We start from the raw sequence: 18847 nt of genomic DNA, 5'->3' as shown, positions 1-18847 counted from the left end.
AGGTACTAATGGAAGCCTCCCCTAGTGAGGTAACTTAACAGAAGGCTGTCCCAAGAGACAGCAAAGGACATCCTGTAGTAAATGAATGTGTGTAAGATGTTAGTTGTGTTAATATTTTTGTTACTTTTTCTTATTTGGTTTCTGTTTGTTGTGGTGGTGGTGATCAGAGAGGCCATATTATAGCCATGGGATCGGAAATTTCACGAATTTTCATGGAAGGCTGTCTTAAGGCATTGTTAAGAGAAAACGGAACTCCATTAAAGTCTAAAACTGCGCGGACATTCCTTAAAACTATAGAAGAAACCTGTCCTTCGTTCTTAGAAGAAGGGCTCCTTACTGTCCCTCAGTGGGAGTGTTTGGGAAAGGACCTCCATAAACAAAATGAAAAAACACCCCTCCATCTTGGTACTTTGCCTGTATGGACATTAGTTCATTTCTGTCTGACTTCCAAAAAAACAAAATTTCAAGAACAGCTAAGAGAAGGGGAAGAGATATTAGAAACTGTAAAAGAAGAACAATCAAGTCGAGCTTCTGAAAGAGAAAGTAGATGTTCAGACTCAGAATAGGGATGTGACTCTGAAGAACAGGAACTATCTGAGACAGAGCTAGAAAAGAAGTTCTCTCAGTGGCATTTAGCCCCTACCATGCCGCACCCTCTGGCATATAATCCAGGTCACCACTCTTCCAAGTTGTAGGGATGCATGTAGTTGCTGTACAGGGGTGGCCCCCAGACAGTGGGCTGATGTAGAATCTCAGTGTTCCCAATATTCCCGGTATTTGAAGATCAAAACAATCAGAGATATCATCAAATATTAGATATAAAATTAGTGAAGCAGTTAAAAGAAGCAGTTATGTCCTATGGAGTACAAGCTGCATTTATCATTTCTTTATTAGAGGATGTTGCAAGTCAAAATCTTACTCCGACTGATTGGGGTAATTTAGCAAAAGCATGTTTATCTGGGGAACAATATCTTATGTGGAAGGTGGCCAACCAGGAGTTATGTTCTGATACTGTCTGACGTAATGCAGTTGCGGGCAATTCTCAATGGAATCTAGACATGCTGACAGGCCAAGGACCATATGAAGGGCAAGGTAATCAGATTAATTTCCACCCCAGTGTGTATCAACAAATTAGTGCTGCTGCCACTAAAGCTTGGAAAACACTTTCAGGTGCTGGCAATCTTCAAGGACAGTTATCTAAGGTTATTCAAGGCAACAATGAACCCTATGCCGATTTTTTAGACAAATTGATTCAAACAGCAGGACGTATATTTGCAGATGTAGACCAGGCTATGCCTTTAGTCAAACAGCTTGCATATGAGCAAACAAATAAATGGTGTAAAGAAGCATTAAGACCTTGGAAAAACAAAGACCTTGGAGCCTACTTAAAGGCTTGTAGGGATATTAATGAGGCTTTTATTCAAGGTCAGGTGATGCCTGCAGCGCTTGCACAGGGTCTTAGAGGTAATGCCAACTCCCACCCAGTGTTATCGGTGTAAACAATATGGACACATAAAAAAGGACTGCCCCCGGGGTCCTGTGCCAAAATTAGGTCCCCGATGTAAAAAAGGGAAACACTGGGCAAGTGACTGTAAATCAACTAGAGACAAAGATGGTAACCCTTTACCGCCAAAAAAACGGGAATCAGGGCCCCCGGCCTTGGGGCCCACAAACATACGGGGCTATCCAGTTTGTGCCTCGGACCCATTACCCTTTGACTCCCCAACTAGACAAACAAGAGGAAGCACAGGATTGGACCTCTGTGCCTCCGCCAGAGCAGTATTAACTCCAGAGATGGGAGTACAACCAATACCAACTTCGGTTGTCGGACCATTACCTAAAGGAACAGTGGGACTACTTCTGGGGAGGTGTTGTTCTGCTTTAGAAGGATTAAATATTGTTCCTGGAGTTATAGACCCTGATTTTACAGGGGAAATAAATATCCTTGCTTCTTCACCAAGAGGTGTAGCAATAATAGCTCAGGGTGATCACATACAACAATTGTTGTTCTCACCCAGCTGCCATGATCAATATCCATCAAAGAATATTATTAGGGGAAATAAAGTATTAGGTTCTACTGGCCAAAATATGGTCATGTTAACATTGGATTTAAAAGATAGACCTATGACAAAGTTAATGATAGAAGGCAAAAGTTTTGAGGGCTTATTAGATACTGGAGCTGACAAAAGTATTATCAAAATTACAGAATGGCCCAAAGCCTGGCCACTTCAACAGGCAGATCAGACTTTAAGGGGATTGGGTATAGCTTCCAATCCTAACAAAAGCGCAGCCATATTAAAATGGAAGGATGAAGAGGGTCATAGTGGTACCATCCAACCTTATATCCTTGAACATCTCCCAGTAAGCTTGTGGGGGAGAGATATGGATTCTGATCCCCTATCTAAGCGGGTGCTTACCCCTAAGGCTTGAACAGCCCTCAAGCTTGTTGAAACAGCTACGGAAAAGGTTCATCTTGATTGTATTGACCTAGCTAAGCCTTTATCATTCATTGTCTTGGCTACAAATAAGTTACCCACTGGAGTGTTGTGGCAAAAGGGTCCTATTCTATGGGTTCACATGAATTATGCCCCTAACAAGGTCTTATACTTGTTTACTGAATCTGTGGCAGAATTAATCCTTAAGGCGTTAAAAGTATCCCTTTCCACCTTTGGGTCACATCCCTCAACAATAACTACTCCTTATACTACTGATCAGATACAATATCTTATTAATAATTCAAATTCATGGGCTATAGTCTTCACTAGCACTTCTGCTGTGTTTGACACTCATTTGCCATCTGATCCTCTTCTCCAATTTTGGACTCAACATCCTATAATTTTCCCCAAAGTCATCCAAAAATAACCTATTACAGGAGCTACCCTTACACTTACTGATGGATCAAAAAATGGCACGGGTGCTATTACTGTAAATAACATTACAGAAACATTGCTGTTTAATACTCTATCTGCACAACAAACAGAACTATTAGTAGCTATAGAAGTATTCAGAACCCACCAAGAGCCCTTTAACCTACTCTCTGATAGCAAATATGTTGTTAATGCTATTCAAAATTTAGAATTAACTGGTCTGCTCTCCATCACTTCCACCATCACTAAGTATTTACAATCTTTACAAAAACTGATTTGGGATAGAAAAAGCCCTTTTTTTAATTGGGCATGTTTGGGCTCATACTGGCCTTCCAGGTCCTCTAAGTTTACACAATGATTTAATAAACATGGCCACCAGAGACCCACATATCTTTGATGCACTTGAAAATGCAAAAAATTTTCATTCCAAATTTCACATAAATGCTTCTACTCTATGTTTACGCTATCAGATTACTAAGGCAACAGCTCGGGACATAGTCAAGTCTTGTGCTAAATGTGCTACACTTATTCCTAACCCCTCATTAGGAGTAAATCCAAAAGGGCTTCAGCACAATCATATTTGGCAAATGGATGTAACTCTATTCAGAATTTGGAAAACTGCAATTCATCCATGTGTCAATAGATACCTTTTCAGGATTTATTATGGTCTCTGCTCACGCTGGAGAAAAAGTCAAAGATGTAATAACACACTGTTTACATTCTTTCTCCATCCTAGGGGTCCCCAAACAAATTAAAACAGATAATGGTCCTGAATATACGTCCCAGGCCTTTAAACAATTTTGTTCCACCTTTGGTATTCAACATGTCACAGGAATTCCCTATAATCCTACTGGACAAAGCATTGTTGAGTGTGCCCATTTAACACTTAAAAACATGCTTTATAAACAAAATGGGGGAATAGGGGCATCATACAGATCCCCAAAAGACAAATTATCTGTTGCCTAGTTCATTTTAATCTGAAGTGTACATGTCTTTATGCCTGCTGGACGGTGACATGAGTCAATGCAAGAAGGTTCTGAGGAGAAATTATTTTGCTGTAAGAGTATTAACCCAACCAGTGAATTAATTCCCTGATAGGGATTAACTGAGTGGTAACTTGCCCAATCCAACACCACCAAACCTGTGGTTCTGGTGAGGGGCAATGAGGGATTAGAAAAATAAAGACTCACAAATGTAGATTTTAAAGGAGGTGGAGTGCTGCTTTTTGATGGAAAGAAGCTCTAAAGAGTTACACTAGCAATCTTTATTTATATGTGTCTCACGATCAGGTTAAAGACTGTGCAAGCCTTATTGTTTGTATTCAGGAAAGTTACAGAAACTAGGACATCTCTCTAGCTTTTCCACAGTTGAAATCCACAGTTGCAAAGTGCAATGTTTAAAGCTTTGTGTAGCTCTCAAGAAAGTCCATTACTTAAAGTTGCTGTTAAGTGGGCAGCAGCAGAAGTGCAGGTGGTAAAACACTGGTTTTCCAGCATAAGAATTCCTCTGTTCCCAGGGACTGTTTGTGTGCGATCAAGGTCAGAGGTGGTAGGACTTTTGCACAGAGCCTCCTCATGCAAGGCATTGTCAAAGCAGCTAAGCTTCCTGTGCTATTGCACAGGAACATTCCCAGGCATGCCGCAGCCATGAGGTCATCAGACACCCCTAGTCTTAGCCATTGCTCTCCCATCCTCTGTCATCCTATCCTCTGTCACCACTCTCCACATTAACTGAATTTGTAGGATGTGACTGGAGGACGTTGGACTTGGAGGGTTTGGCTTTGGGTATATATTTGTGTTTAGCCAGTGGAGACCTCTCTGCTTCCTGATCCTGGTGTGAGCTGCTTCTCTCTGGCACACTCTTCTGCCATATGTTCTGCCTCACCTCAAGCCCTGAGAAATAAGAGCCTGCCTGTCTATGGATTAAGACCTCTGAAACCATGAGCCCTTAAGTAATCTTTTCCACGTCTACAATTGTGCTAGTTGGGTCATTTAGTCACAGCAGCAAAAATAGCTGACTAAAACAAGCCCTATGAATGTAAACAATGTGAAAAAGCCTTCACTTGTCTAGTCATTTTCAAATACATGTCCTAATTCATACTGGAGAGAAGCATTACAGATGTCCAGTGTTGGAAAGCCTCCATTTTTCCTTCTTGCTTTGACAGACATAAGTCAATTCATATTGGAGAGAAGCCTTATAAATGTAAGCAATGTGGCAAAGCCTTCACTCAGTCCAGTTACCTTGACTTACATGGACAAATTCATACTGGGGAGAAATTATGGCTGTTAACAATGTGGTAAATCCTTCATTATCTGATTATCTTCACAGACATGAATGATTTATTGAGAGAAGACTTACAAATGTAAGCAATGTTGCAAAGCCTTAACTAGGTCCAGTCACTTTCAAACATATGAACAAACTCAAACTGGAGAGAAGCGCTTTGAATGTAAGAAATGTGGGACAGCATTCACTAATTTTGCTCATGTTAATAGGCACAAAATAGGTCATACTGGAGAGAAAGTGAATGTAAAGAGTGGGCGAAAGCCTTCAGTAACTAAATCTTACTTTCATATAAATGAACTGTCTCATACTAGAGAGAAACATCACAGATATAAATATGAAACACCCTTCACTAGTTCAAATTGCCTTCAAATTCATTGTGAAGATTAATTGGGGTCCAGCTATAAAGGTGAAGGGGAGAGCAATAAAGTGGCAAGCACACAGGATGGCTTCCTTGGAGAAACCAGTTCAGTTTTATTAACTATTCCAGGGTCATATCAATTACATTAGGTTATATAGTGCAGTTAGCTGTGCATATATGCAGCTCATATAACTTGCTCGCTTCTCAGAGTTCACTAGTAACAACTATTTTTATAATAAGGTATTGTCTCTAGGCCTCAAGAACAGAGGAGTTGCAGAGCATTTCTAAACCATTCAAACAGGGGTCTATTGTCTTACAGAGATTGCTCAACTCGAGGACATCACTCCTTTGTACTTTCACTGGCCTCAAATCTCTACAACTCCCCTTTTCTGTTTTGTATGGCCTTTTAAATAACTTCTGCTTAAGGAAGGTGGAAGGAGAAAGCAAGACAGACATTGGGAAAACCAAGCACAGCATAAGGTAAGTGTCAATAAACATCCTCCACTGTAAAGCTGTTTGATCCATGTAAAATTTGGTAGTCACGAGGTTAACCAGTCTAGTAAATCCCAACCTCTATCATCTATTGCACCTTCTTTACAATGTCTTTAAGATGATCCAATTTTTTTGAATGGGATTACTGTTATCAGTTAATGGAAACAACCACACATTATGAAATTCCTGGCATCTCTTATGATGTAGCAACAGCAGATAATCAATAGCAGCCCTATTTTCAAGAATAGTATGATGGATACAAATTTCAGAAGAATTAACAATTTCTGCTAAGCACGAGGCACTACCAATGAGGATACAACAATAGAGGAATAACACGATAACGAAAATAGTTGCAGCATTTTGGGTTAGTTTGGTAGAACCATAACCAAATTTTCTGGGGTACAATTTAAACTCATCTATACTAGCAATTGTTTAGCAGATGTTGTTAAACTCTTTTTATGCCCCCAAAGTCACTAGATGATCTGAAGACCAGGGTTTCCTTGGACCTCTCTTTCTTCCTGGAGGTTCCTTCTTTGAATCAATGTCCTCTTCATCCAGGATGAAATGGAATTTGGGAATCGAATTGTGAAGTCCTGATGGCAACTAATGATGATTGATGGGTCTCATACACCTGGCAGGAATCCAAACAGGACTTACAGGAGTAAGAACAGCAGCATATACACTCTCCCGTACGATTGAAGGTACAGGTTCCTGCCATATGGAATCTGGTGGAACTTGTTATTTTACACAAAACAATGAGTGGTTCATTAGGGGTAAAGTGTCTGTCCAAGGCAGAGGACCAGTGATGAGTATTATCTTTATTTTGTACAATAAGAGCATTTGTTGTGAACAAGGCAATATCAAGAACATTATTAAGATGAGTTAGGCTAGGTTGTCCTTTTTATTTTTGTTTTAAAAGGCTCTTTTTTAGCATGTGATATGCATGTTCAACTAAGGCCTGCCTAGTAGGACTGTGGGGAATTCCATGGATTAGAATCATATTCCATTGGTTTCAAACCTGAGCAAAGGCACTAGAAGTAGAAGGAGGGGCCTTGTCAGTTTTTAAAACAAGGAAGTTTACCCATGGTGGCAACGCAAAGTAGCACATGAGATACAGGCTGAGACCTTCTCTGAACAACGTGCACTGGCCCATATAAGGCCTGAGGACATATCTATGGTGACATGTAAGAAGGAATATGGATGAAAAGGAGGGAAATGAGTTACATCCATCTGCTAAAGGGCATTAGAATGTAAACTTTGAGGGTTTACAGTTTCCCAAGTAGGGTATTGGAAGGGTGTGTAATGAGAGCAATTATTAAAAATGAAAAAGTCCTGTTGAGAAGAAATATAAAAGGTTTCATTAAAGAGTGAGCATTTTGATGAAAAAATGGCATATGAAAAGAGAGACTGAAGTGATTTTATAGCAGCATGAGCATGGATATTTCCCTTACTGAGTGGTCCAGGAATCTTGCTATGTATGTGAGCAAGAAATATTGAAGCTGTATGTGCCTATAAAAGAGATTGATGACTGGTAAACATGGATAACAAATTAGAGTCCAAATGAGGTGACAAAATTGCAGAGGAAATATGAGGCATCAATTTTTCTATATACTGAGAATCTGTAATGATGTTTAAGGTGGTGGGAAACGTAAGAGCCAAAATAATTGTATTTAATTCTGCTCCCTGAGGAGGTTTGAGGCAATGTGCAGTAATCAGTCCACTTTTTATCAGTGAATATAGATACCATACCCTGTTGTTTCCTCCATCAGTGTAGACAGTAATCCCACTGGAAAGTGGAATGGGGGAGATTATGGAAGAAGGAGCATGAAAGACTTGACACAAAAGGAAACACATTTATCATGAGTTGCATGGAAAGCAATAGGAGCTAAAAAAAAAAATCAGTTAAGATAGCTTGAGAATATGAAGAAAATTGTAAACATTGCGAGTGTAAAATCTTCCCATACGTAAGATAAAAGTACATGAATATCTATTCCTGTAAGAGAGAAAATACAATTGTGTACTTCTGAGATCAATTGTGCATACATATCAGCATAAAGGAGAACACTCCTTCCTGAAAAGTAAGGAGAACATATCCACTCTATTATATACAAGTCTTGATTATAAATGGCAACAACTGCAGCAAAGGCATAAGGCTTTCCAGTTAAGATTATTAGATATAAATTGATTATTGGAAGTCTATAAGAACTGTAGATAATTTTTCATTAAGATGCTGAAGAGCAGTGCAGTAGTTAACTGGATAAAACTGGTGGGATTATTTTTTTTAACAACTCAAAAAAGTGACCGTGAATCAATAGTTAAAGAAATATAAGGTCAGGCCCAATTTAAATGTCCTAAAAATTGTTGTAAATGAACAAAGGAAAATTTGGAAGGAGAGTCAATTTTGGAATATGGAATGGAATAATGTTGGAGTATTTCATGTTCTAAATAGTTAATAGGGAGTTGTCATTGAATTTTCTCTGTGGCCACAGGGAGGCCAGATTGTAATAGAATGTGCTGCAATTTAGTTAAAGTATCGTCTGTAAGTTTTGGCTCAGCAATCAAAATATAATTTATATAATGATACACAAGAATATGTGGAGTAATTGTTGGAAAGGTCGAAGAGCCTTATTTACAAAATGTTGACATAATGTGGGGCTATTTAACATACCTTGAGAAAGAACATTCCACTGATACCTATCAACAGGATTATGATGATTGAAAACAGGAATTGTGAGGGCACATTTTTCTCGATCATCAAGAAAGACAGGAATAGTAATAATTAAGAAAAAAAAAAAAAAACAGGCCTATTACACATAAGAAAACATCCTGTGGAATTAGATTAGTGTTAAGAAATCCACAGTGAAGTGGACCCATAGGGTTATATACATTTATTTCTCTGTAACTGTAACATCAGTACTGGTGTCCAGCAACCCTGTGATTGACAGCCCATTTAAACAAAGGGCTAACTTTGGTCTATTTTCAGTAATAGGTAAACATGCCCCAATAACAATAGAACCAAACCCTGTATTCACTCTTTCATTTAGGGGTTGTTGTGCAGTAATATAAGTCATGACAATTGAGCTATGGAGGATCCTTTGGGGAGATATAAGGGTATATGAGACCACACTTTAATATATATTACACCAGTATAATCAAAGTCAATTACTCCAGGAATTACAAATTTTCCTTTTTTTACTACTGTGTGAGCAGAGCAAAATTAAACCAAAGGTACCTTTGGGTAGAGGTCCTTGAATTTGTGTAGCAATTTTAAATACTACTCCAGGGAGACATACTTGAGCATCCTCACTAGTAATCAAACCTATTTCTGTGCTCCCTCTAGTGGCATGAAAGAATCTATGAATGAGCTTTTGTTTGAATTGGAAACATTTGTGAAGAAGACATCTGTGTATATAGGTAAAAAGGGTTCCTCCCCCTTTGGCCCTGGGTTGGGAGATAACCCATAATTGAGTTTCCCAACATGTCTGTTTTAGATCTGCATTGCTTAGCCCAATGAAATATTTTATGACAGATTGAATATGTCTCGGCTACTTTTGTGGCCTTTTTTTTTTTTTTTTTTTAATCTTACAGTCCTTTTGAAGATGACAAGGCTTTTTACAATTGTAACAGATTTTATCAGGGGGCATTAAAGCAGCGGCCAGTAAAGCCACTTTATGAGTTTCACTTCCAACATTCTGACATTCCTTTATTAAATCAGAAAGTGTAGTATCCACTTCATGGTAAATAGATTTCATTACTTCCAGTTGTTTGGTCAGACTATTGGTAGTTTCCAAATTGTCTACTTATCTTTCAATAACTTTAGTCATTTGGTTAACAAAATCAATGAAAGTCTCCCCTGAGGCTTGTTGAATTACAGCAAAGGTCTTGGAAGGATCCCAAGTGTCTGGGATCCTTCTCCATGCTTTACAAAGTTAGGTTCTTATGTGCAAAATGTCTGTGGGCAAATGAGCTTGTTGTAATGTCCCTCTTTGATCTATGCCAAATAAATTGTCATAATCAATATTAACATTTTCCTGAGCATTATTCTCAGCTTGAGCATAGGTAAAATCTGAGTATACTTGTAAAAACACTATTTTGAGCAGGATAAGAAACCATTTTTACCAATGCTTTCCAATCATTGGGAACCAAGACATAACCCATTCCCAGCCCCTTTATCATATTAAGAATGAAATTACTATTAATTCCACTCTCCAATATGGTCCTCCTCAATTCTTTAAGCACAGCAAAAGGCAAACTGTTCATATTTTGGCTGATTAACATTGTTTAATCTAATGGGGCAGACAGCCAAGGTTTGAGGTTCTCCCTCTGTAGCTGCCTGCCTGAGACAGTTAGATAAATGGAATGGAGGAAAAAGGGGAGGGAGAGGAGTAGCATGTAAGGAGAGGCCTGAGGGAAAAAACTTGAGTCTTAGAGACAACCAGAGAAATTTGTGGCTCTGTCAAGGCTATTTTTGAGATAGTATCTTGACACAACTACCAAGCATGTAACACAGGTAGGAGCCCTTGGCTCCTCATGCAATTTTTTACTTATACCTTCCCAACCCTTAGGTCTTAAGGACCCACTCTTCAGACACCACGGGCAGCAAGAATCTATTTCAGACAGCAAAGCAGCAAGACAGCATTACTTATGGTATGCTTAGCCTTATGATGCAAATAAGGAAGTTCAGCCTGATGACAGCATTGAGTGTCACACAGGGAATTCCCCATAGATTACCAGTGGGATCAGTACCAGTCAATGAGAGACACATGTCAAAGCCTGTTCCAGGCTGTAAGCTATCCCCTTCTGTCAACATGTCCAGAAGGGTCCATGCTTAGGCGCCAGCTGTAAAGGTTAATTGGGGCCCAGCTAAAAAGGTAAAGGGGAGAGCAATAAAGAGGCAAGCACACAGAATTGTGAACAGCAAGAAATGGCTTCTGTGGGAAAGCTAGTTTGGTTTTATTATCTATTCTAGGGTCATATCAAGTTACACTAGGGTACACAGTGTGGTTAGCTTTGCGCAAGTGCAAATCACATAATTTGCTTGCCTCTCAGAGTCCACTAATACCAAATGTTGTTATATTAATGTAATGTCTCCAGACCTCAGGACAGAGGAGCTGCAGAGCATTTCTAACTCATTCAAACTGGGCGCCTGTTGTGTCCTGAGGAGTTTGCTCAACTCAAGGCCAACACTCCTCTGTATATTCACTAGCCTGAAATCCCTACAATACATGCATCACACTGAAGAGAAAGTCTTTGAATGTCAGAAATGTGATAAAGTCTTCACTGGGTCTGCTTACCTCACTGACATGAAAAATGCATAGTGGAGAGAAACCCTGTGAACACAAATGATCTGGGAAAGCCTTCACTTGTCACAGTTACATTCTGAAACATAAAAAACTCATACTCGAGTGAAGCCCTGTTAATAAAGAGAAGGAAATGCCATCCATTATTGCAATTCCCTTTTAAACCTGAAAGTAGTTCTATTGGACAAAAGCCCATTGAATGCAAAAAAAATGACAAATCATCTAATATTCTTTCACCTTCAAATACATGAAAGGACTTGTGAAAAGTTGAGTTGAAGGAAGGAAGAAATATACATATGTGTGTGTGTGTGTATAAAATCATTGAGTGTTCTCTATAGTCTTCAAAGCATTTCACTCACTGGGGAATACAAAGCCTAAATGTGTGATGTTTCATTTTCCTTTCTATGCATGAAGTGACTTGTGAATGTGAGGTTTATGAGAAAGCTTCCAGTTTTCCCAGTTCCTTTGAAAGACACAAAAAGTGTTCACAAAGGTAAAAAACCCTATGCAATAATAAATATTATACAGGATTCCAGTGTTCCAGTTCTCTTCATGTACTACCCAGATTTCCATTGCTGTGTCAGAACACACGATAGATCAACCTATGGGAGGAAAGACAATCATGCAATCCTCTCCAAAACTGGGTGGTTCTTTGGGGTGGTCTGAGGTCACTTACACCATCATGGTGAATGAACAGAGAAGGGCAGTCCACTTGATGGCAGCAGCAAGAGGATAAAGAGAGAGAGGAACAGGCTAGCAACCAGAAACCTGATGGCTGTTTTGTTTAAGATCACTGTTTTCATGTCATCTTAGTACAACAGGTCACAATAAATTAGGTAGATATGAATGTGACTTGTGGTCTGAAAGTTGTTACAATAAGTGATCTAAATGCCATGCAGCTATGTCTGAGTTAAAATACTGAATGTTTCACTATCATGAGGTTGGATTTACCCATTCTGACTTTTTAAATTTGTAAAAACATATATTCTTTCTATTGTTACATGTGTCCTCTTCCATGTTAAAAAATGTTAAGAGGGAGCATATGGTTCTAGAATTTGTGCAATAAGACTTTTTAAGTTATTGTTCTAAGATAAACCCTTTCACTTTTGCTCATTTCCTTGATTTTCACTACAGATAAGTGTACTGAGCTTTCTGATTGGTATACATGGGTTTCAATGCAAATTGTATAATAAAGATATGTTTTTGATGAGAAACTTGTTAAAAGCATGAAAGTGTGACTTGTTAGAAATAAATGACTGGAGATCCAAGATGGCAGTCTAGAGAGAGGCTGCATTCCTTGTTGCTCCGCAATGCCGGATTCAAGCAGAGGATATCTGTTTCTCGGTGAGGTAGTTTTTGCTGCTTATCGATCCCCTGCTCTTTACCCCATTTGTCTGCTGTGATGACCTGCAATCTGCCAGCATATCCACTCCTTTTTTGAGAGCAGACTGCTCACTCTCAGGCGTCTATCATCCACCATTTGCCTGCCTCTCGCCTATCCATCACCTGCCTTACCTCTATCCATCAACAACGCTCGAGGTTCACCTCCCGATCATCCAACATCTGCCAGCAGATTGACCGCAGATCGCCAGTGGAGAACGAGCTGCTTGCTGCTGCCTGGAAGTTCACTGTTACAGTACCTGCAGGTTTGATTACATGTGGCTGCGCCCTGTAGGACCCCGGCCTGACTGACTGAGTCCCGTCTCCAGGATCCCTCAGCCCAACAGATCACTCCCTGCCTCTGGGGCCCTCACATCAACTGACTGCTCCCTGTCGCAAGGACCCCCAGACCAACTGACTGTGCCCTATCACCAGGAACCCAAACCAACTGATTGCACCTGGCCTCCTGGATCTCACAACCACACCAAACACACCTGACCTCCAGGACCACTGCCGGACCAACTGCATCCTGTCTCCAGGACCTCCAGCTGACCATGTCCACCCCTGAGCTGCAGCTCCCCATTTGCCAACACATTTGGAAGCCAGAGCACCCATCTTGGATAATCCTGGAAGCCATAGTTCCAATCTTCGGGTGGGGCAAATCCCATCCTGAGACGCCTGCTGGAGGCTTGAAGCTCATTGTCAGGTACCTCTCATGCATCAGGCTACTGAACACTGGGAGGTTTCATTAGTATATGACTGTTATACAGTAGATTTTCTTTTTTCTCCTTTTTTAAAATAAAATATTTAAGTTTTTATTTCTTTATGTTTCTTGCTTTCTTTTCCTTCTGTTTTCCTGTTCCCTCAGAGTCGCTTTCTCCCTTATTTACATGATGTTTTTGTCCCCATAGGGGCTACTTGGTCTAGGATTGCATAGTGTCTGATTTGGGCACTGCTAATATTGATCTCCCCTTAAAGAAAGGGTTGTGGACACCTATAGGGCCACTATAAGCCTATAGGGGGAAATCTGCAATACCCCAGAGGTATTGCTAGAGGGGAATACATGAACAACATGAAAAAACAAGGGAAGAAAATGATCCAAACAAATCTAGATTCTATGGTAATAGAATCCAATGACAGTATGTTAGAAGAAATGTCAGAAAAGGACTTCAGATTATACATGATTAAGATGATTTGTGAAGCAAAGGATGAGATAAGAGAGCAAATGCATGCAATGAATGAGAATACTAATAAACTGAAAGAGCACCTGCAGGAAGCAAAAGATCATTTCAACAAATAGATAGAGATACTCAAAAAAAATAAATAAATAAATAAATAAATAAACAACAACAACAAAAAAAAACCAAATGGAAATCCTTGAAATGAAGGAGACAATAAACCCAATAAAAAACTCAATGGAAAGCATCACCAACAGACTAGACCACTTGGAAGACAGAACCTCAGACAATGAAGACAAAATATTTAATCTTGAATATAATGTCGCCCAAACAGAGAAGATGGTAAGAAATCAAGAACAGAATCTCCAAGAACTATGGGACATCATGAAAAGACCAAATTAAGAATTATTGGGATTGAGGAAGGCACAGAGATACAAACCAAAGGAATGAACAACCTATTCAATGAAATAATATCAGAAAATTTCCCAAACCTGAAGAATGAAATGGAAAATCAAATACAAGAGGCTTACAGAACACCAAATGCACAGAATCACAACAGATCCACACCAAGGCACATTATAATGAAAATGCCTAACATTCAAAATAAAGATAGGATTTTGAAGGCCGCGAGAAAAAAGCATCAGATTACATATAGGGGGAGACCAATACAGATAGCAGCCGACTTCTCAACCCAGACTCTAAAAGCTAGAAGGGCCTGGACCAACATATTTCAAGCTCTGAAAGAACATGGTTGCCAACCAAGAATCCTATACCCAGCAAAACTAACCTTCAGATATGAAGATGAAATAAAATCCTTCCATGATAAACAAAAGTTAAAAGAATTTACAAATAGAAAGCCTGCACTACAGAATGTTCTCAACAAAATATTCCATGAGGAGGAAATGAAAAACAACAATGGAGGTCAGCAAAGGGAGGAACTACCTTAGAGAAAAACCACTCAAAGGAGAAACCAAGCCAACTTAAAAACCAAAAATAAGCCAAATGACTGGGAATACAAATCATATCTCAATAATAACCCTGAACGTTAATGGCCTAAACTCATCAAAAGGCACAGACTGGCAGAATGGTTTAAAAAGAAAGACCCAACAATATGCTGCCTGCAAGAGACTCATCTCATAGAAAAAGACATCCACAGACTAAAGGTAAAAAGATGGGAAAAATCCTACCATGCACATGGACTCAGTAAAAAAGTGGGGGTTTCCATCCTTATATCAGATAAAGTGGACTTCAAGCCAAAGTTAGTCAGAAGGGATAAAGAAGGACATTTCATACTGCTTAAGGGAACCATAAATCAGGAAGACATAATGATAGTAAATATTTATGCCCCAAACAATGTTGCATCCCTGTACATCAAACAAATCCTTCTCAATCTCAGGAATCAAATAGACCACAACACAATAATTCTGGGTCACTTTAATGCACCACTGTCACCACTAGATAGATCTTCCAAACAAAAACCAAAGAAACCATAGAACTCAGTAACACAATCAATAACCTAGACTTAATAGACATATATAGAATATTCCATCCATCAACGAGTGAATTCACTTTCTTCTCAGCAGCACATGGAACATTCTCAAAAATAGACCATATGTTATTCCACAAAGTAGCCCTTAGGAAATGCAAAAAAATAGAGATACTGCCTTGTGTTCTATCAGATCATAATGGACTGAGAGTAGAAATCAATGACAAAATAAAAAACAGAAATTACTCCAACACCTGGAGACTAAATAATTTGCTATTGAATGAAAAACATGGATAACAGAAAACATCAGGGAGGAGATAAAAAAATTCTTAGAGGTCAATGAGAATGATGATACAACATATCACAATCTCTGGGACACTATGAAAGCAGGACTAAGAGGAAAATTCATTGCATGGAGCACATTCCAGAAAAGAATGAAAAGTCAACAATTAAATGACCTAACATTACAGCTCAAAGCCCTAGAAAAAGAAGAACAGAACAACAGCAAAAGTAGTAGAAGACAGGAAATCATTAAAATCAGAGCTGAAATCAATGAAATTGAAACAAAAGAAACAATTCAAAAAATTGACAAAACAAAAAGTTGGTTCTTTGAAAAAGTAAACAAAATAGACAAACCCTTAGCCACACTAACAAAGAGGAGAAAGAAAATTCAAATTACTAAAATTCGTGATAAAAAAGGAAATATCACGACAGACACCACTGAGATACATAACATAATAAGAAGCTACTTTGAAAATCTGTATTCCAACAAAATAGAAAATACCGAAGACACTGACAAATTTCTAGAGACATATGTTCCTCCCAAACTGAACCAGGAGGACATACACGATTTAAACAGATCAATATCAAGCAATGAAATAGAAGAAGCCATTAAAAACCTAGCATGCAAGAAAAGCCCGACCAGACAGATTCTCAGCCGAGTTCTACAAGACCTTCAAAGAAGAACTCATTCCAATACTTCTCAAAGTATTCCAGGAAATAGAAAAGGAGAGTACCCTACCAAACTCATTTGTTTACAAAAAAAGAAAAAAAGAAAATTTAAAAAAATGATAATTAATTAAATTTATTTATTTCAAGTGCACATTTTGTAAGGTATTCAAATTATGTGAAGATTTGAAATAGTTCATGTTTAAGAAAGAAACTGTGTAGTGTAATGTGCTATCAGTTGAAATTGTACTTCAGAGTTGAGCAATTCCTACTTTTGTTTAATCTAGAATCTGTTCCCTAAGGGTGATCCACAGCAGAATTTCCCAAAGTATGTTTCTTAGAACTCTAGTTTTCAGGAATGTTAATGGTGTAACAAATTAACAAATTCATAAAGGGGTTCCATGCTCAAATAAGCTTTGGAATGCTTAATTTAAGCAAAATTAAGCTCTTTCCTTTATTGAAGGAACTTTTTTAGAAGTGATTTTCTCTTTAATTGGTGTACAGTTCTAATAATTCCTAACATAATTGACTGTGGGAACTTTTATCTGTAGAGGACATCTTTGGGGGCTATCATTTCATGGAATATATTCTGGGTGTATGTCTTAATGGAAGCACTTGGGGAAGGTGGGTGTTGTCTGGTATCACTAGGTTTTCCCTGTTCTCTTATTGCTTGTATATAACTCTTATTTATAAATAACACCAAAAGACCTTTGAAGTAGGTAGATTTGTTTGTTTGTATTTTTAATCAGATCAGCTTTTAGGTGACATTGGCTATATGAAATAATAGTACTAATGACACTAAAAGAAAACTCACTCTTTACTCACAATACTTATGATACCAAATCTGCTTTTTTCCCACACTGCACAATTCTCCAGTTGACTGTCCTGCAATCCAGTTTAATTATGACACTAGTACAGGAGGTGGTGACAGATGCCACGAGTTTAAACTTGAGCTCAGTCTGTAACTGCTCTCACTCCTCATGTGTCTTATGTAGCCATCTGAACTTCTGAGTAACTGGTTCCAAAGTGAGAGTTCCTACAATCCCCTCCTCAAATTCCACAATCTACTAGAATAGCTCAAAGAACCCAAGAAATCATTTTATTTACATTTACTGGTTTATTAGAAAGGACACAAGTCAAAAACAGCCAAATGGAAGAGCTGTACTGGTCAAGGAATGGGGCAGAGGGTGCGTCCAGAGCTCACACTCTCCTGGTACCTCTGTGCATTTGCCAATCAGAAGCTCATCAAATCTTGCTGGGAAAACTGGAAGTCCATATGCAACAGAAGGAAACTAAACCCCTATCTCTCACCCTGCACAAAAATCAACTCACAATGGATCAAGGACCTTGAAATCAGACCAGAGACCCTGCATGTTACAGAATCTCACAAAAATAGAGCAAGAAATCATGAAATTCATCTGGAAGAATAAGAAACCCAGAATAGCTAAAGCAATCCTTAGCAGGAAGAATGAATCAGGGGGCATCACAATACCAGAACTTCAACTATACTACAAAGCAATAGTAACAAAAACAGCATGTTATTGGCACCAAAATAGACAGGTAGATCAATGGTACAGAATAGAGGACACGGACACAAATCCAAATAAATACAATTTTCTAATACTAGACAAAGGTGCCAAAAATATGCAATGGAGAAAAGATAGCCTCTTCAACAAATGGTGCTGGGAAAACTGGAAATCCATATGCAACAGAATGAAACTAAACCCCTATCTCTCACCCTGCACAAAAATCAACTCACAATGGATCAAGGACCTTGAAATCAGACCAGAGACCCTGCATCTTATAGAAGAAAAAGTAGGTCCAAATCTTCACCTTGTTGGCTTAGAATCAGACTTCCTTAACAGGACTCCCATAGCACAAGAAATAAAAGCAAGAATCAATAACTGGGATAGATTCCAAACTAAATAGCTTTCTCTCAGCAAAGGAAACTATCAGCAATGCGAAGAGAGAGCCTACAGAATGGGAGAATATCTTTGCCTCTCATACTTCAGATAGAGCACTAATTTCCAGAATATATAAAGAACTCAAAAAATTCTACACTAAGAATACAAATAACCCAATCAACAAATGGGCTAAGGATATGAACAGACACTTCACAGAAGATCTACAAGCAATCAACAGATATATGAAAAAATGTTCACCAGCTTTAGTAATAAGAGAAATGCAAATCAAAACTACACTAAGATTCCATCTCACCCCAATTAGAATGGTGATTATCAAGAACACAAGCAACAATAGGTGTTGGAGAGGATGTGGGGAGAAAGGTCCACTCATACATTGCTGGTGGGACTGCAAATTAGTGCAGCCACTCTGGAAAGCAGTGTGGAGATTCCTTAGAAAACTTGGAATGGACCTACCATTTGACCGAGCTATCCCACTCCTCGGCCTATACCCAAAGGACTTAAAATCAGCATACTACAGAGATACAGCCACATCAATGTTCATAGTTGCTCAATTCACAATAGCCAGACTGTGGAACTAACCTAGATGTCCTTCAGTTGATGAGTGGATAAAGAAACTGGTATGTATATATA

The sequence above is a fragment of the Sciurus vulgaris genome (assembly GCF_902686455.1).
Source record: "Sciurus vulgaris genome assembly, chromosome: 6".
NCBI classification, from domain to species: Eukaryota; Metazoa; Chordata; class Mammalia; order Rodentia; family Sciuridae; genus Sciurus; species Sciurus vulgaris.
The sequence above is the reverse complement of the archived record's forward strand: the minus strand, read 5'-3'. Positions refer to the sequence as shown.